Source organism: Heterocephalus glaber, unplaced genomic scaffold (assembly GCF_053883595.1).
Source record: "Heterocephalus glaber isolate CG9 unplaced genomic scaffold, H.glaber_assembly_v1.0 deba00001553, whole genome shotgun sequence".
In the NCBI taxonomy this organism is placed as follows: Eukaryota; Metazoa; Chordata; class Mammalia; order Rodentia; family Bathyergidae; genus Heterocephalus; species Heterocephalus glaber.
The window spans coordinates 24707834-24728311 of NW_028258344.1; the positions used below are offsets into that span (position 1 = coordinate 24707834).

At 38.5% G+C, this 20478-nt stretch overlaps 1 protein-coding gene and 1 pseudogene across 2 annotated transcripts in view; both read right to left on the bottom strand.

Moving 5' to 3' along the window:
• The window catches only part of Znf704 (zinc finger protein 704), a 207893-nt gene that overhangs the window by 101267 nt on the left and 86148 nt on the right, over window positions 1–20478 (bottom strand). The gene's annotated exons all lie outside the window — the stretch shown is intronic.
• LOC147824168 (tRNA methyltransferase 10 homolog B pseudogene) lies at window positions 7020–19635 on the bottom strand (annotated as a pseudogene). The gene has a single exon (XR_015442757.1). The product of XR_015442757.1 is annotated as a tRNA methyltransferase 10 homolog B pseudogene (transcript).

Consider the following 20478-nt stretch of genomic DNA (forward strand, 5'->3'; position numbering starts at 1 on the left):
AGTGCCGTGGTAGCAGGGTGGAGGGGGGTGTCCTGGGATGGCTTCCTGGGAAAGTCAGCTTTTGAAGGGTTTCTTTAGGTTAGAACTACCAGATAAAACCTAGGACCCCCAGATAAATTTGAATTTCAGATAAATAACAAAAAAAATTTTGTCTAAGTACATTCCATACAATATTTTGGACATATATTAAAAATTTATAATCACTGTTTATGGGAAATTCAAACTTTAGTACTATATTTTTATTTATTAAATTCAGCATCCTTAAGTGTGTGGACTACCTTGGGAGCAAGATAGGGCCAAGAAAACAAAGAGAATGGCAAGTTGTCCAAGGTGGCTGAAGTCTTACGTGTATGGGGGTTGGGGAAAAGGGAAGTTAAGGGAGGTACTTACTGTAAGGAAAGTAATCAGATGCCCTTAACACAAGTTTCTGAATGACCTTGATTTGTCACAGAAGGATATGATGTCATCTTTCAAACTTACATTCAGTGATGAAACAGAAACAGTATCTTCCATGAAAAATAGAGTGCACATATACATTTTTATGGACCTAACTCATGCCTCCCTGGAGTCTTACTGTTAATATTAACTGTATGAGTTCTAAACACATCTGGAGTCACAGAGGTTGCTCTTCAATGGAAAAAGATGTCTTTTGTAAAATTTAAATTAAATGTTCACACTTAAGCACAATTATTGGCAATACTGAAGATTAAAATTATTTCCTAAACAAATTTCCAGTGCAGATGATTTATAAGCATTAAATTTATGTAAAACAAGCTAATGAATATCTACAGCAGGAAATAAATCAATAAATTATGATCTTGTTTATACACTATGCATTGATTTAAATAGTTTTAAAGTGATATTTAAAAAAAGAACACATCAAAATACTGGCCATCTGAATCACAGATATAAAATTAATGGCTAAAAAATTAATACATATTTATTATGTATTCATTACCCTAACCAGTACAAAACCTCTTAATTTTAAACAAATCATTCAGATTAACAATAATAAAAACAAATTAGCAATTTTGTCTTTTCCTACCTCATAAATATTACTTTGTTTTTAAAATCAATTTAAAATTCAGCTTTAAAAGGCAAGAATTCACATTTATGTTCCAAAATTCCTTTTATAAAAAATTTAAGCACCGAAGAGTATTTTCTGTGATTTTAAAAAAAAAGTTGTAAAAAGACATTTTTGAGCAACTGGGGACACTAATCACGGAATGGACATTGGATGATGAGGAACTACTTTAATATTGTAGGGTGTCATAATAACTGTGGTTAAGTTCAAAATAAAATTTTTTTTAAAGGATACACTCAAGAATTATGGATATGCTGATATAATATCTGGGATTTGTTCTGAAAATATTCCCCCTTTTAAAAGAAGAGTGAGGAGTAGATGAAACAAAGTTACCAAACTGTTGTCAACTGTTGAAGTTGAAGCCCACCCACTTCAACCGTTGAAGTGGGTTGATGGGGTATATGGGGTTTCAGTATGTTATTCAGTATATGCTTGAAAATTTCCATAATAAAAAGTAAAACAAAAGCTTTTTTCATGAGTGAATAATTTCCCTGAAAACACATCATATGGTGCTTTTACATCCTCCCTTCAATTCATGGTAAAACACACACACACACACACACACACACACACACATTCTATAAAAGTTATTAAAGCAGTTGAACAGTTTCTTATTAATGATCAATCATTTATTGAGGACATTCTGTGAACTAAATAATTGCTACATAATATCCATTTAATGTCTGCAATAATCTTTTGACCAAGGCTTGAATATCATCCCCATTTTACAGACAGACAAGCTAAGGGTTGGGGAGATGATCCAATTCTTACAAATGTCATAAAAATAGTACATATATCTATGTTGGGATCCAGACTCAAGCTGCCTGACTTCAATCACTACCAACACTGCTAGGTAAAATGACAAGAGTATAAATAAAGATATTCATAATACATACTGTAAAGAAAAGAATGTAGAAAATTGCTCACATATTTCTCCCTTGCCACAGCTATGTGGCTCAGAGTCAGACCTGTGATCAGCTCAGTCCCAGCACCGGTTCAGTTACAGATCAAGCTGTTATTTACGAGGAAGAGGGGAAAGCTACTGCGCTCAGACAAAGAAGGAGAAGCACAGAGAACCAACAGAAGTCGCTTTCCATTGACAACAGCAGTTCTGCAACTGTTTTTTTATTTTTTGTTAATACTGTAATACAAAATGACCAAAATGCAGTTTGCCTTTTTTTTTTTAATGCCTTCTGATGCCTGGTTATATTTTGCAGGAGTTTGCTTTGGGTTTTAAATAATTCATCATGCCGTGCCTCCTGTTTGGCACAGGCAGGCAGGGGGTGGGTGGAGGGGGTAGCGAGGGAGAGGCGAGCTTGGAGGACACACAGCTCACAAGTGAGGAACTGGCACAGCTGCAGCCCCGTGAGACCCCGCCCCGATGAGCTCATCCCTTGGCAGTGCAAATTAGGATGACATAATGTTTCTGGAGAGCTCCTTCCAGCCCACTGCAGCAGGAGCGCTCTTGCTTTTCCTGAGCATGGGAAAAATTAGCATCGGTATTTCTAGCTGTTCCTGAGGAAATGGCATTTTATTCAAGGGCGTCCTGGGATACATAACACATTGCCTGCCTTACTATCAGCTCCCGTGCAAAAGAAAAACAGCTTATCAGTAAATAAGTCACCCATAAAAGCACTTACCAAAGTATAAAGGCAACCAGCATTCTTTAAAAGCAGGGTCGAATTATAATACTATGAGATAGTCTCTGTCTGTGTTTTTTCAGTTCAAAAGTACGAAAGTAACCACAGCAAGAACGTTACATAATACTAATAATATCATTTATTTAACTCTTGTTTTATGCTAGGAGCTAGGCCAATTGTTTTACATATATTATTTAATTTAACCTGTATTACAACCGTGCAAAATAGGCATTGCCACCTCCACACATGTACATATACGGAAACTGAGGGCCAAAGAGGTAGGTCGTTTGCCCAACGTCAGACAGCAGCTATTGGCAGAACCCATTTGCCTCTGTTTCTTAGCCAAAACTGTTGATCACTGTGCTACATTGTTGTACGGGCCACATGGCTGTGGACCAGCTCTAAAGGATGCATGACACTGTTTAATAACTCAAAATAAAATATAGGAAAGGACTGTTTTGACCCAAAAACCCATAAACAATCAAAGCTGGGACAGCTTCTGTGCCTGGTGTTTCTTTCTTTCTTTTTTGGTAACGAGGATAGAACTTGGGTCCTTGTGCTTGTGCAGCAGGCAGCGAAACCACTGAGCTAAATCCCCAGCCTGTGCCTGATGTTTCTTACCTCCTTAGACACTCCATTTCATAAAGGGAGTAAGGGAGACCAGTTGGCTGTGAACTACGGCATTGTGCATGAAACAATCATTTAGTATCATGACTACCCATGTTTTAGCTGTCATTATCCTGACTTTATAAATGACAACCAAAGAAGTAGAGTAACTTGTTGAAAGGCACAGAGTAACTGGGAAGTCTGGGGCTTGCAGTCAGGGCTGTTATTTCTGAAGCATCACGCTATGGTAAAACATGCAAAGATTTTTGAGTCAACAGATCTGGGTTTAAATTATGGCTCCTACTCCTCCTTTATAACCGTGGACAGCTTCCCGAGTCCCAGCTTCCTCATCTGTGACATGGGAATGTCAAAGGAACACAGCGAAAAGTAAAGTCAATGGGAACATAGAAATATAGCAGCCACCACAGGGGCTGGCAACAGGAGGCAGTCACTAAAGGTTGGTTTTTTTTCTTTTTTCCTTCTTATGAACAGACATCACCTTTGTGAACATATTTAAGGAAACACGAGGGGGGAATGGAGTGTACCTACAGTTTTCATCACTGTGTCTCCCAACTCCTCAGATACCTTTGTCAAACCACTTGAACCAGGGTTTTGGAGAAAAGAAAAGTTAATGACGAGAAGGAAAGAAAGGATGGGAAGAAAAATTGACAAGATGACGATGGACAGGCTGAAGAGAAAGAGAGAGAGAGTAGACAGAGAAGGTGGGCTGAAAAGTACTAAAAAGGAAGAATATGGCAAAATGGGTGAGGGATCAGAAGGCTTCAGGTGCAAGCTTGGTGGCTTCAGGCAAACGGGTGATAACACATTCCTCACAGTCTCAGCAAGAGGTCCAAGTGATATAATGAGCAGTTCTGAACCCAATGCCTGGTATACAGGAGGAGCTCAATAAATAGAGGGCATGGCAGCTCAGGATGGGGACCTTGTCTGCCATGTCAGGAGCCTGGCATCCTCTTTTGAATCACACACAGTAATCCTGGTTCACTGTATTTCTGTGGACTTTTTGTAAAGATTTCCCACAGAAACTCATTTTATCCCCAACCCGCTTTCTCAAGCATTTTGGTTCCAACACTGACTGGCTGCTGGCTGAGGAAGTGCAGTCTGGTTGGCAGGTAACTGAACTGTAGCCCTGATGATCAGAATTGCAGTTAAAGCTCTGGGGGATTCCAAATGGACACAGAATCTATCCTCCATAAGTGAAAGCTAGGCTGATTAGATATAATAAAATCTCACCCATGGAGAATAGAAGCTGATTGCTACAGGAACCTCTTGGAGCCAGGATCAAATTTCTGATTAGCTTTATCATTGAGAATCACCTATATGTGTGCCTCTTATGTGTGCTTGCTCTCAATCTATAAAATTATGCATCTAGTTCTAATACTTATTAAACTGGGCAGCTTGATATGAACTACACTAAAATCTGTGCCATAAGATGCCAGAAACAGAATACACTTGGGGAAATACTATTGTGGTACTAAGAACTTTAAACTTCAGTGACATGGCAAGGAAGTAGATTTTAAAATGTAATTCCTGTGAAACCATTTCTTCTCTTATACTTAAAAGGAGAAACACATATGGATTCAGAAAATATTATTTGTACACCCCATGGCTGTATCTAAATTATGTTATATTGCTTTGGCAACCTTCACAAATACTTGTGGATTTTATTAATTGTGGTCCTGTGTAATAAAGTGTAATAATTGTCAGTAATATTTTTTAGAGAAAGAGATTAGATTTTTTTTCAAAATGTGGGCACATCTTCTTTTTCTCCTTTTAAAACTATATCTTTGATTAAAACCACACTGAGATTCCCTCTCACTACAGAAAGAATGGCTGTCACCAAGAAATCAAGCAATAACAAATGCTGGTGAGGCTGTGGGGAGTGTTGGTGGGAGTGTAAAGTGGTTGCAACCCCTATGGAAATCAGTATGGTGATTTCTCAAAAAACTAAACATAGAAATTCCATTTGACCCAGCTTTTCTCCTTCTAGGTATCTTCTCAAAAGAGTTAAAGACATACTACAATGGTGTATACATACCCAAGTTTATAGCAGCACAATTCATAATAGCTAAATCTTGGAAACAGATATATGTCCATCAACAAATGAATGGATAAAGAAAATGTGGTATTTATACACAGTGGAGTACTACTCTGCCATAAAGAAAGATAAACTTCAGTCATCTGTAGGAAAATGGATGCACCTTGAGATCATAATGTTAAGTTAAGTAAATCAGACACCACAAGCTTAACCATCATATGGTTTCTCTTACATGAAAAACTCAATAGATAATTAAAGGGGAAAATAAGAGACAGATAAAAGAAAAAGAAAGAGAGAAAAAAATTATTGTGGTCCAGCATGGACAATGTATCTAAAAGTGTACCTTGATTTAGTATAATTGTCTTACATGTTTTATATGTTTTTTTGCCTATTACTCGGGTTACTAATCTGTATATATGATAGTCAACTTTATAAGGACTTATAAATAAATGAATCTGATGCTGGCAAAATAAAAGGTGGGTGGAGAGAAGGGGGAAAAAGAATTGAGATGTGTTATATACATGTACCAATTCCCTACAGCGAACGTGATCATTATGTACTGCAAACACATACTAATAAAAATTAAAAAATTTAAAAAGAAAAATTAAAAAAACTCTACATCTTTGTGAACAACATTAGTTCTTAACGTTTGCCCTGGCATAATGAAGCTGGTGGTTTACACTCTGGAGAAGTTAATCTCTATAATGAAAAGGAAATCACTTGAACATGAGTCAAATTTGTCACAAATTAGGAAATGAAAGATGTGATGTGGATGTCTCATTGCTCAGATTTTGATTAAATTTGGAAGAAGTAAATAGGATCATATAATTTGAAATCTAGAACTGATGTGACGCACACCTGTAATCTCAGGACTCAGGAGGCTGAGGCAGGAGGATCACTGAGAGTTCCAGGCCAGCCTTGGCTACATAATGAGTCCAATCCCAGCCTGAACTACATAGTATGACCCTGTCTCAAAAAAAAAAACAAAAACTTATTTAAAAGGCTCTTATATTTGAAGAAAAACAAAACAAATTCATTTGACCTTTTTTGACACGATAATTATTTAATCTTTTAAACAATCTGTAAAACTAGGTCTTTTACAAACAGAGGTAAGTAGACAAAAGATGAACACATCCAAAGCCATGTAGTTTTAGGGCTAAGTCCTTGTTACATTACTCCCCCTCACTTTAACATTAAACAGGCACTTCCTGTAAGCCAGCACTGTGGGCAACACAAAAGTATAAAATGTGGACCCTGTCACTAGCAGTTTGAAGATCCAAGACCTCAAGTTAAGGCAAGTTGTGTGCCACTGCTCTGTTCTCTGGCTGGGACACCTCAGGTACTTCACCTCCTGCAGTTGCAACCTCAGACTGCCTATCATTCCATCATTCCACAGAATTCTTAAGAACAGCTTTTTCCTGGAGAAACTCCTTTCTTCCAAGCTTCAGGCCAGTTGTGAATCTCAAAGTGGCAGGATATTCCTAACTGATGGCCAATATCTCTGAATGATAGTTCTGGCATCTGACCATGTTTTCCTGGATTGGCAAGCAGGCTGTCTTGACAGTGTTCCCAAACACTCTGTGAGGGTGAAATCTCACCTTCTGAATGCTTTCATCCACAAGTCCATCAAGGATGTAAGCTTTGTTTAGATCAACATCTTCAAGAACATGTTCTGAGTCAAAGGGTACCCAGAGGAAAAAAACTAAGGCAGCCTTCTTTTTTGTCTTTTTTTGTTTTTTTGTTTTTTTTGTTTTTTGGTGCCAGGGATCGAACTAGGGTCCTTGTGCTTTCGAGGCAGGCTCCGGAACCACTGCGCTAAATCCCCGGCCCCTGCAGCCTTCTTCTTTTATGTCTAGAAAATCCATGAGTGGAATGTCAGTTCTGAATCCAGTGAGGCAAGGCCAAATGGGCCTGTGAGCTTTTCTGTTTGAACCATACAACCTTTGGATCTGTCCAGCCAGCCTACTCATTTGTTTGACGTGTGGTGGGTCATACTCAGATCAATGCACAGTCTTGGTCCTGAGTACTTGGCCTCCAAAAGTTTCTCTTTGGTTAAGGCTTCTAGAAATTCACTGTGCTGCATGGAGGTGCCTGGATTCTCTGCATGGTTAGCTTTTCTTCTTTCTTTTTCTTGCTTTCTTTTGCTCTTCCGTGTTGCAACTCTGTTTCCCTAGTGCCTACATTTTTTGAGCACCATGTCAGGTTTTGTTGGTTCACTTTTGTGCATTTTTTGTGCACTACCTGTCGGGAGAGTATCTCCTTCTTAGCGCTCCCATTCCACACTGATCTGCAGAAGCTGGAAGCTTTCAAAGAATTTGTCTTCATCCAGGTCCTCCAGGACACCTTCCTGCTCCTGCGGCACTCGTGGCTGTGCTCTGAGCACTCCCTTCCAATTTCCAATCCATCTGCTTACTCAAGAATTCTTCTAGGTTTTTGGTGATGTGTCAGAATTCATTTCTTCTGCAGCTGTAGAACACTTGCCCAGCATACATGAGGCATTGTGAATTCTACTCCCAGCACAGATCTTGTTATCTCATGTAGCAGTGGTGATGCACACCTCTGACCATTTTTTTAATGAAAGAGGCCAGTTGTGTTAGTCAGCTTTCTGTCAATATAACAAAATACCTGAGCTAATCTACTTATAAAGAGAAAAGATTTATTTTGACTCACAATTTTGGAAGCTCTAGTCTATGACTGGTTAGCTCCATTACTTTGGGCTGTGGTAAGAGAGTACATTATGGCAGGGGCACATAGTGGAGCAAAGCTGCTCTCTTATGTCCAGGAAGCCAAGAGGAAGAGGGAAGGTATCCCTCAAGGGCATGATATAATGACCCAAGGATGTGTGATGAGGTCCCCCTCCACATAGCCTCATGCTAGGGACCAAGCCTTTAACACAGGGGCCTTGGGCAATGTTTAACATCTAAACTATAGTGCCAGTCTAAGATATGATGGATTTAATCTATAAGACTGCCACCAAATTGACATTTGAAGCTAGAATGGCTGTATAGCCCTACTGGTTGTGACTAAGAACCAGATTCCATCTCTAAATGCACAGCATCTGCTGTTTCACAATCCATACCAAGATTTAGGGAATTTGTTAACCAAAATTTCTATTGGCAAATTCCATTATTTTAAATATTTGCCAATTAAAAACAACTAGTAAAAGAAAAATTCACAGTTTCTCTCTACAAAAGAATCAGAAAACTATCTATCTATCTCAAATTAACTCCTGTTGATAAAAGCAGAACCAAAAAATGGTGGTTTTGCATATTCAAATATACAATTATCAATGCTATAGACACACTATCAAGCCTTGGATTACATAATGATGTATTTAACCCCAACATATCATAAACACACTATAGGATTAAAAAGATACAAGATACTGATGGGATTTCAAAACTTCAAAATCATTTTTATGAATTTCAACTGTCACTGCTTTCTATCTGTATGAAATTACCAGACAGTAATAGTTGAATGCTGCATAGGATTAAGTTAATTGGAATTTTAGTCACTGCTATAATGTACATTTCCCCTTTTTATAGTGTTTAAGGCTGATCCAGAAGTTAGTTACCAGGGCCTAAAACAGGAATGAAACTTAAGGCAAAAAATCACATATCACATTAAGGTAGGATTTTTCCAAAATCATAAAAATAAACAGCCCTGTTTATACCAATAATAATGTCTTCAGGGGCTAAAATATTAAATAAAAATCAGTTACATGTGCATACTGTGTGGGAGAGACTGTGATTCTGCATTGTGTTTTATCCTGCCTGGAATTAACGGGGCTGTCCAAAGCCAAGTTTCTCAGCTTCTTAGTTGACACCTGAATGGAAACATGGCCCCACATGGTAGGTTTGTCTCTTGATTTCTTCATTTTCTATATTTCCCCATCATTCTGCCTTCTAGACCTCTGACATCTCTAATTGCGTTTAGCATATTTTGCCCAGTTTTTATTGTTCTTGGTGGGAATGTTGGTCTGAACCCTGACCCTTACAAGAAGTAGCATATTGTTTTACTAGCTAATTTAGAATTAAGTCACCTTAGAAAACAAAAGACCACCTGTGCATGCACACACATATGCACTTATACATAAAAACTTTGTTTTGGCTAAAGGTCTGACGGTATCACTTCTCCCAGACCACTCCCACAGTAATGGAATCAGTGTTTTTAAAATGATGTAGTGAAAAGCTGCCGATTCCCTTATTTGTGACAAGTCAGCTGGTCATACAAGAATATGAAAGACCCTTAATGTCAGAAATATGATTTCTTCAGAGACTGTCAAACAAATTCCTGCAAGACTAGGTCACTAGACAACTAGGACACTGCTTCTTACAGGACCACAGACTCTAGTTCTGTGGAAAACCAGAATCCATGTTGTGAGGACACTAAGTCCCATGATAGGGGTGTTACAGCCACTGGAAATATTCCCCAGTGTTTTCTAGATGTTTGCTATTATATCCGGATCTCTACCAAAAGATTATTAATGATCAGCAGAATGGAAGAAACATTTCAAATATATACGAAAATCTTTTCTCTGGAGCAATATGACTCTGAATAACAAAAACCAGATGTCTAATATAATATTGATCTAAACTACAACTTAAACTTCCAGGTACTTTTCATTAAAGTTAGAAGAAACAAATTGCTAACTATGACAATATAATTTTAAAAGAAATATTTTACGTATATGTTGTAGACAAAACCTTATTTCCTATTGAAATACAAAGAAGAAAGATAAACAGTTTGTCAAAATGCCTTTGCAAGTATGTGGTCCATGTATTCCAGCTGAATTACAGAATATTACAGGAATTACAGGACTGTGTGTGCACTCCCAATTTATGGATTCAGATGTTCAAAGTAAGTTATTTTCCCATTGTCTTTTTACCACTATCACTATCTGTGGATGGTTATCTGACACTTGGAGCTGGTCCTCAGCCAAGTTATTCACAAAACTGGATTTATATATTTAATCAATCATGTTTCTCAACTTTTTCTATATGTTTCAGATTTTTTCATATCTCCAATTGTCTACTCTTTCCATACTCTCCTGAGCATTGCTTACTCCTCCTCCCTTATCCTCTATACACCTCCCCCTAATTTCAATTTGCTCAAAAACCTTCTATGGTGACTAGTTCCTCCACTTGGCCTTCCAGGTTTCAATACCATCTGGTTCTGATCTGTTTATTCAAAATCACTTCCCATATTTTCCAAATAAACCTCCACTCTAGGTAAGTCAGCTGTCCCCTGACCCCACCCGCCGTGGCGTTTAGTTTTGCTTCCATCTTCAGTGCTCTCTTTTTTCTTGCCTATCTAAACTATATCCATGATTTGGTCCTCAACTATCAAGGACCAAATGCTACCTTCTCCTACACATCTTCTCCGCCAGAGTTGATCCATGCTTATAGTTCTTTACTTTGAAATTAAGTATTCATGCAAAAGTTCAAAATACATTCTATATTACTTTCCGTTTAACAACAGTGTTGCAAACCTGCTGAACCAGGGCAGAATCTTCTGAAATGACACACACAATATCCATGTCCACCAAATCTTAAAATATATTGGACTTTGTCTCTAAATCTAAGTAAAGAGGTTTCATTAGACTGTGACGAGCTTCTACAGATCAGAATGACTATGGTTACAATCCTTTGCTGAGAAGGCCCAGCAAACTTGGATTCAAATCCTGATGCTGCCACTTACTATTCATAGGACCTTGAATAGGGTATGCAACCTCTCTGTCTTAATTTCCTCATGTGTAACAGAGATACAAGTACCTAACTTCATGGGATCATTGTTTAAATTAAAGCAGACAACATGAGAGCAGCATGCTTTATATAATGGATGATTGGGAAAGGCTTATTTTCATAATTTTCAAAAATTGCCTTTTCTCATAGAACGGTGGTTACTACAGCCTGGGCAGAGTAAGAGGGCTGGGAGGGAGAGGTGGGGAAAGGTTTATTAGTGAGTACTAAGTAACAGGTAGGTAGGAGGAAGCAGCTCTGGTGTGCTGTTGAACAGTGGAGTGACTACAGACAACAGCATAGTGTATATTTCAGAAAGCTAGATGAGAGGATTTTGAAAGTTTTCACCAGAAAGAAATGATTAATTATACTTAAACTGATTTAAACATTACATAATGTACACTTATATCAGACCTTACATGGTATCTTAATATGTAAAACTTTCATGTTTTAATGTATCTGTTAAAAAAGAAAATCAAATTTAGAAAAGAGAAGAAAAACACTTCTTTTTCCAATGATCTTAAGACTTAAGATGGTGAAATATAGCTGTAAATTCAGAAGAAAAAAAGTCTTAGAAAATTTTGTGACAAAACCCAGTGAGTGCCTTCCAGGCAGCAAGACAGGGAGGGAGATCTTTTTAGATTGGAAATGTGACTAATATGAAATGAGATGTATAGCCTCACACAAACACCAGATTTCAAAAATTTATTTATAAGAGCATCTAAATATATCATTGATATTGTTAAAATATTGATTATAGGTTGAAGTAATATTTCAGACATGGGTTAAATAAAATATATTATTAAAATTAGTATCACATTAACTTTAGCTTTAGTATCACATTAGTCTTTTATTTATTTATTTTTGCTTAAATTCTTTTATTGGTACATTTTAGGTACACAATACATTTACATTTATCATTGGGTGCTTGTACCTTTACATGATGAATCTTGGTTCTTATTTTTTTCCCCATTACCTGTGCTCCCTTCACCCCCTCCACTCTTCCCTATTTACATAGACTTTATTTATGTTCACCCATGTTTATAATGGCACAGTTCATAATAGCTAAAGCTATTGGAAACAGCCCAAGTGCCCATCAATTGGAAACTGGATAAAGAAGATATGGTTTTTTAATAAAATGGAGTACTACTCAGCCATAAAGAATGAGTCTTTTAGCTTTTTGGATGTAGTTACTTGACACTTGAAATTACATATGTAATCTATTTTTTGGGCAGCACTGTTGTAGATTGTCTTAGTGAATTTTCTCATTGCTGACACAAAATGCCTGACACCCAAAGATAAAGGAGGAAAGGTTTATTTAGCTCATAGTTTGTAGAGGTTTCGGTCCATAATTGGCTTGCTCCAAGGGAGGGTGGCATTGCAGACAGGCATCACAGAGGAGATACAGTTCATGGTAGGCCGAAGGTAGCAAAGTAAGCAAGGGACCTTAACAGCTTTTTTCTGCCTCTGTTATATTTTATCTAGGTTATTGGGATTAGGGCGGTGCCAAACCAATCAATGGACTGATTTAGTAATCACTCACCTTTAATCCTAGCACCCTTAATCCTAGCACTGCACCATGAGCCAATCACACACTCTAGATTCAGCCACCTCTAAAAAAGCCCCACCTCTGACTGAGACTTTGGGTGTGCATCTAGACACAAGTCCTAACAAACATTAAGGTAGCACTGAATTACATCCCAGGGCTCTGAAGGGGTTCATGCATCTCCCTCCCCAAGGTGCTACTGGAGAATAACTCAATCAGAAGGGAGCACAAAGTGAAATATGCCACAAACTGCTCAACACATCATTAAATACAGTCTCCCTTGTTGCAGAGTATAATCATTTATGAGAGCAAAGAGCTTAGGGACTTTTGGAAATTTTCAAATATCCACTCAAGAAATCTTGTCATCCCTGCTAAATTTGTCATGATCTAATCTGGCTGCAATGTAGTGCATGACATTTTTATCACAATTCACAAATGCACTCAATTGGCACAAATACATTTATTTATGCACAGAGCCGGAAAAGGGCAATCTCTGCTCAGAATAATTGTGCTTAACTAAAAGACCATCCCTTTTAACATTGGAGAGGCCACAGGTGATGAGAAGTCACACATGAACTAGCCAATATTAAATGCTCAAGTAGCTAATTATATGGTTTAAAGTAGATAATAAATATATACATCTTTATTTTTAAATTGATCCTTTAAGCTCTTTAGCTCCTCAATTTTTACTTATTCCCCATAGTAGTAAAGTGCTATTAAAAAATAAAGATTAAGCACTCTGGGAAGCTAAGGCAGGAGGATCACAAGTTCAAACATAGCCAGGGCAACTTAAGTGACTTAGTGAGATCCTATCTCAAAATAAAAAATTTAAGGGCTGAGGATTTAGCTCAGTGGTTCTGCCGTCTGCCTCGCAAGCGCAAGGTCCCGAGTTCGATCCTTGGTACCAAAAAAATAAAATAAAAAATAAAAAGGACTGGGGGTGTAGCTCAATGCAAAGGCCCTGAGTTCAATCCCCAGTACTTCAATCAATCAATCAATCAATCAATCAAGGAAATGAAAGGAAAGAATAGGCCAGGGATGTAGCTCAGTATGAAGATCTTGAGTTCACTTCCCAGTGCTACAAAAAACGGCAAACAGAAGGAAATAAAAATTACATAAAACAAGCAAAAGGACACTTGTGTGGACTGACAAGTTCTACTTTTAGTATACAGTCAATTTGAAAAGTAGTTACAATTTGAATGATCGACTTTTTAAAATGTATAAGTCTACAGTGAAAATGTTTTAAGAAGACACCTAACTCCAATTCCTGCAATATCCTCTAACATTTCTTTTCTTTTTCTTTTGGTACCAGGGACTGAACTCAGGACCTTGCGCTTGTGAGGCAGGCAGTGGAACCACTGAGCTAAGTCCCCAGGTAGCATTTCATTTCGTTATTTTTCTTAGTTTTGCTATAAGTATTGGTATCATCTTTGATATAAAAGTTTTCACAATTCTACATTCATAACTCAGAAACTGAGTAATTTCACTTTTTTTGAAGTTACTGTGTTTTAAAGCAGTGTTACATTATATTTTGATGGTTGCCCCTACTTCTACTATGTTCAAAGAGAGCCAAGATAAAAAGAGAAATTTCAATTCAAGGAATTCCCAGGTATAAGAGAAAATTCTTTGGCTTTTGCTTAGTGGGTAGGTGGCAATTATGAAGCTAAGTTCCAGCACTGGAAAAGTGCTCTAAGGGAAATTTGACCATGTGTGGAGATGACATCTTCCAGGGTAACACTGTGTATTGACAATGGCCAACATCCCAACAGACTGACCACCCACCTCAACCAAAGTTTTAAGTAAGGGTTATATCTTAAGCTTGTAACAAACAGAATATTAAATTCACAATAAATTTTGCTAGGAAATATGCATATCACAACAGGAAGGATTACTGTGAATATCTCCATTAAAATTACTTTGCCATTCCTCTTTCTGTAATTTCAGAAGTGTTTTCACATCTTAAAGCAGCAGTAAACATACAGGAGCATGAAAAAATTCCACACATCTGAGTACAACCACAAAGATACCATAGTTCAAAAGAAGGGGAACATGAGCTCAGGATCCAGCACATTATAAAGACAGTGCACAAGACAAGAGCAAGTAGGCCCTTTGGGAAGATAAGGAAAACATCAAAACTGCCTCAAGTACCCTTAGCTGATTAAATATATTTCTATTAAGGGAAAGCAGATTTAATTTCCTGGTACCATTCAGACTCTTTCACAACTCAGCCTTTCTCAGGTCTAGATGAGGATTGTAAAATGGTACAATAATTTTGGAAAACAGTTTGACAGCTCCTTATAAAATTAAACAAAGTGTATCTACTCCATACTTCTAGGTATTTACTCAGGAGAAATGTAAGCTCAAAGAAGCATGTTCCTGGGCTGTTGTCAAGATTCAAAGAGATCGTGAGTGTGAAAGTGGCTATGGACTTATGCATGTGAGAGGTGGTTATTAAATGACCTTCCACAGATTTAGACCTAACAGAGAGAGTGCTAGATTGCAAGAGTGCAGACATGGTGGTTTATGTCCTGGCTCCATCCCTCACCCATGCTATTCATTCAGCCAACCTTTTGAAACCTACTGTGCCAGGCACTCTTCTAGAGTGGAGATACTGAACTGAGTGTGACACTCCAAGTCTCTACTCTCATGGGTTCACATTCTAGTGCCTTGGGGAAGATGTTTAAATATTCTGAACCTCAGGTTTTGCCTCCATAATTCAATTCAATTCAGAACCTTTGACATGCTGCATATTATACTAAGTCTGGGAGCATAAGAATCTGCTAGATAGAACCTGTGTTTTCTCATACTTTACAAATCCAATGAGGGACAACAAGCATGCAAGTGGACAAATGAAGGCACCGTGAGAGGGGTAAGGACTCAGTGCTGCAGGTGGCACCAAAACCATCCCTGGGTGGCAGAGACTGGTCATAGGAGTGGGCCAGAGAAAGCTTCCTGGAAGAAGAGTATTTGAATGCAATGTACAGAGTAAACCAGGCAAAAGGTATCATAAATCCATATTATTAGTGTGGTGAAATGAGAATATAGCGGCAAAAGCACTCATTGGTCCATGAAGTCCTTCATGATATAAAACAGCACTGATTCTATTTTAAGGGCAATAGTATTAAGCTGGAAAATGGTTGTGTAGTCCTGGATGCAGTTTATACTGTCTCTGAAAGTATGTTGTCTTTCTCACACATGTGCTTAATTTGGGCTTTCCACATCTGTTTCCTCCATGCCAGTGCTTCTAACATTCTGCTTGAAGAACTTAGGTAATTGAATAAGTTGTTTCTAATCATAGGGGGCCAATTGTGACTTCCAGCCAGAGTTCTGGGATTTGCTAAATTCACATTTTGTGGTATAGCTCTGCGGTAGGCCACAATGGCCTCAAAGCATGAAACAGGCCTTCCAAAGCAACCAAGATGCTTGCTATTCTGAAACACAGCAAATCCTTAATATTGCTTCCATTTAATTGAAAAGTTCTGCTTATGAGGCTTGCATATAGTTTATACCATAAATAGCCGGAAGTATAAAGTGGTACAGAAAACATTAGCCCTGCTAAAAGACTTTGTGATCTGCTTTTGCTATTATATAAACAAGTTATAAAAAAACCCTCTAAAAATGGTAGGTGGGAAGTAGGACTGGGACAAGGCGTTAGAAAATGACTCTTTCAAAATACTCTGGCATTAAAGTGAACTTGGATAAAGGCTGTCATCAGAGAAACAGACTACACCCAGCACACCCTTGTCCTAAGGTGAAAGTGGCGTAGAGTTATGCATGTGAGAGGTGCTTGGGCTGACTGAGGCCTGCAGGGTTGTATCAGCAATTATGATGAAAGTAATTCCAACCATAGGAACCTTGAACCGTTTATACAGATTTTGCAAAAAATACGTGTCAAGCACTTCTTGTACTTATTGGAAGGGGGCAATAGTTGATAAACAGAGGAACAGTCCTACTTCTAGCAAGAGCTTATGCAAATGTTATACTCCATCTTCAGAAATACTGGTATTACAGTCAGATGTCAGAGAGGTTTTCTGCATTGTCAGAAAAGGGAGGGTGTGATATAGAGATGCCTTTTCCAAAAGTAATATATAACCAGGTTTATACCCAGAACAGAATCATTTGTATTGCTAGTAAGTGTGGGCTTTATGCAGAATCTAATGGAGCCCTCTCCCCAACCTGTATATGCTTCAGAGCCCTCTCATGTGAATAGGGAAGTGTGTATGGTAAAGTAAGAATGAGAGATTTCTTTATTCTTTGAAAGAACAAGCTGACTAGCAACCCAAGGCATCTGGGCTATTCAGCCCTCTATCAATGCCTTCATTCTTGTAGACAACCAGCCTTTTGACCTTAGGGTTCTAATTCTTCTCTGGAGGGATCTCACAAGGTCCTGTGGGCACAAACCAACACATGAGCAACATTTTATTTTAAACCACCGAATAAAATACACATTTTAGACCATTAAAAATGGTAGGGGAATGGACAATGACTGTAGCGAAAAAGCAACTTGTGTTTGGGTAGGAAAAGGAGAAGAGTGGGAAAAAGTTCTAGAAAGAGACTGGTGAGAGGAACACGGCTTAGAGTCAGGAAAGAAATCAAATCTTGGGAGGAGATTAAGAAAGGAAAGAAAGGCAGAAGGAAGGAACTTGGCTAGTTCAAAGACATCTTCTCCAGGGTGTAAGCCCTTCAGGAGACACAGCTAGGGAGTTAGGGGAATGCAGGGATTCCATTCTAACTGCAATTCATAGGACAGATACTTATTAAGCACCTAACTCTTCCAATCACTGTCCCTGGGCTGGGGATTTAGCAGGACAAACAGAAAGTGATATGAAGGGTCAAGGACTGTTATGATTTGGGTCTTGAATGTCACCCCCAAACCTCATGTGTTCAGAGGTGAGGTTTTTGGGAGGTGACTGATTGTGTGGCACAGCACTCATCAGTGGATGCATCCAAGGAGCTCACTGGCTGAGCGTGCTGCTGGGAGGTGGGATCTGGTTGGAAGAGGAAGGCACTGGGGGCAGGACTTGGAAGGTGTATCTCCCTTTTGGCTCCTCCCTTCTCTCTTTGCTTCCTGACCAGTATGCCATGAGCCTCCTCCTTCTGCCAGACCCCTCTGCCATGTCATTTCTGCCTGCGAGTCAGATGACCTTGGACCATAACTGTGAGCCAAAATAAACCTCTCCTCCTTTAAATTATGTCTCAGTGACAAGAGAATAAGACATCTATTAATGAGGGGTGAGTTCAGCCCCCTTACCCACAACAGGCTGCCCCCATCTACTTCCTGAAGCTGCAGTCTGCCCTCAGTACCTGTGGGGCTCTAAATATGTGGATTCAACCAATCATGGATGAAAAATATTTGAAAATAACATTTGCTTCTGTACTGAATATATAAAACCATTTGTCCTTGTCTTTATTCCCTAAACAGTATAGTAGCATGACTATTTACACAGCACTTACATTATATTAGATATTATAAGTAATCTATTATAAGATATTATAAGTAATCTAGAGATGAGTATAAAGGAGGATGTACATAGGTTATACCCAAATACTATGCCAGAGGAGGACTGTGCATGATTTTAACTACCTTTATATTACAAATGGCCTTGACCCCTTGGTAGATTATGATTTCTTTGAGGTTAGGGACTATATCTTGTATTCTTTTAATACATAAAAAGAAACCTAGTGCCAGGCCCATACTGGCATTTAATAAGCATGCAGTTAGCATTTGGCTGTTATCTTCTGAGGAAATGTGTCCCTGTGTGATTCATCTTAGTGGTGTCAGTGACAGGGGTGGGCCCTCCTTGCCCCTCTTCGTAGAGGTGAGTTTTCAGGCTGAATCTGCCAGTGTGCAGTGTTCCAGGTGTGCAGTTGGCTCCCACCTGCACTATGGAAACTCCTTTCAGGCGTAGTTGTTCTTAAGAATGACCTTAGCTTTGGCTTGAATTTAGCTCTGTGCCCTGGAAGCTTATGCTCAACTGAGCTTCAGGCCAATCAAGAACTCCTCCTGTGTGGGCAGGTGAGTTCAGGCTAGGAGTTTGGAGCACTTTTTCCTACCCAGCCATAGAACTCCTCATATTTCTTCTCAGCACCACCCCCTCCTTCCCAGGAGCTGGTTCATCAATGGGGATTGGCATAGAAAATGATGCCACAGGGGGGTCCAGATGGATCCAATCTCCTCGGGAAGAGGAGAGGACTCTGGCTGGTGTGGACGTGAGAGCTGGGTGTTATTTCTCACTTTCACTGACCTGGGAGGGTGGGATCTCTTCAGACTCTAAGGTAGCATTGCCCAACAGAAAGATAATGCAAGACACACATGTAATTTTTCCAGTAGTCACATTAAAAAGGTAAAAGGGGAAAGAGAAATTAACTTTAAGAAGGCATTTTGTTTAGTCCAACATATCTAAAACATCATTTCAACGAGAAATAAATATAAAAATTACTAATGAGCTATTTTTGTTCCTTTTCACCGTACATATTCAGAATCTTGCAGGCACCCTAAACTTAGAGTGCATCCCAGTGCCAACTAGCCGCATCTTGAGTGCTTAACAGCCACATGTGACTGCACTGGACAGAGTGGCTCTCAGGGGGTCGATGGAATCTCTGAGGACATTTTGGGTGACTGTTTCAAAATGAACCTTTCTGCATACATTTCAAGAAAAAAGGAGTGTAAGCTAATAGTGTAATGAATAAGCATGAGAAAATTTATTGTTGCTAGATAAATTACTTTAACACTATAATGTTCACATTAAAAGTTTCATTTCTATTAAACTACTAAAACCTTAATATCTGGGTGAGCAAGTACCAAAGCGGTGGGAACTTTTAGACCTTTAGCAGGCAAGCACATTAACAATCACAGCACAGAGCTAAGAGAGCGGCAAGAAGCTTCATGGTTCTGGGACAATCTGCCCTGACCAAAGTACTCCTTGGGTTAGCCTGATACTTCTTGGTCTTTGTTTATCAGGATAAAATGATGGCCCTATAAAGAGAAACAGAAATAGAATCTTGGTTTCCAACCCATGAGCCTGAAGTTTTTGTCAGTCTGCTTGGACACTTAACAGTACTTAGTTTTCAGTGGGATCTATTTATTGACTACAATTATGAGGCAAGCATTGATTCATGGGCTACAATTTGCCTACCACATATTTGTATTGTTTTCCAAATATACACAAATATTGTAATGAGTAAAATAAAAACACAAATGAATTCCTAGTAGCTACCTCTTCTTGCCATTTTCCCAGTGAATAAAGATGAAATTGCTTATTGCTAAAGCATAGCCTTTCAGTGTCACAAATCAGTATTTGTGGAACTGGTCACCATTAGATCACTGTTTTGTTCTTTGAGTGGTATGGTTTGCTGTCAGCTAGGATTTTCCTAGATGAGATCTTCCCATTTCTTATTACCGAGTTAATGGTCTCTTGTTAAGAAAGGTTGAGTTTTAGAACCAACTACATGCTGAGTTTAATTGCTCAATGGTAATATATTTAGCAGAGATGATTTCATTATATAGCATAGACTGACTACTTTGCAGCATTTCCTGAGGCATAATAAGCTTTTACCATAAAAATCAAATCAACATTAATCTGCAAAGTTGTCACTTTATGTCCACTGCCAAGGGAAAAAGATAAAGAGGAAACAGCAAAGTGAGATAAAGTAAACTTTTATCAAGGAACTGGACCAAAACAATGATCAAACCAGCTCTCTCCATCCCTTTGAGGCAATCTGATTTGTGAGCTGAGGTTTCAAAGTATATTTTATTTAATTGCTGAGGGGCAAGAGAGCAGTAGGAGTTTTTAAGTAAGCTTTTT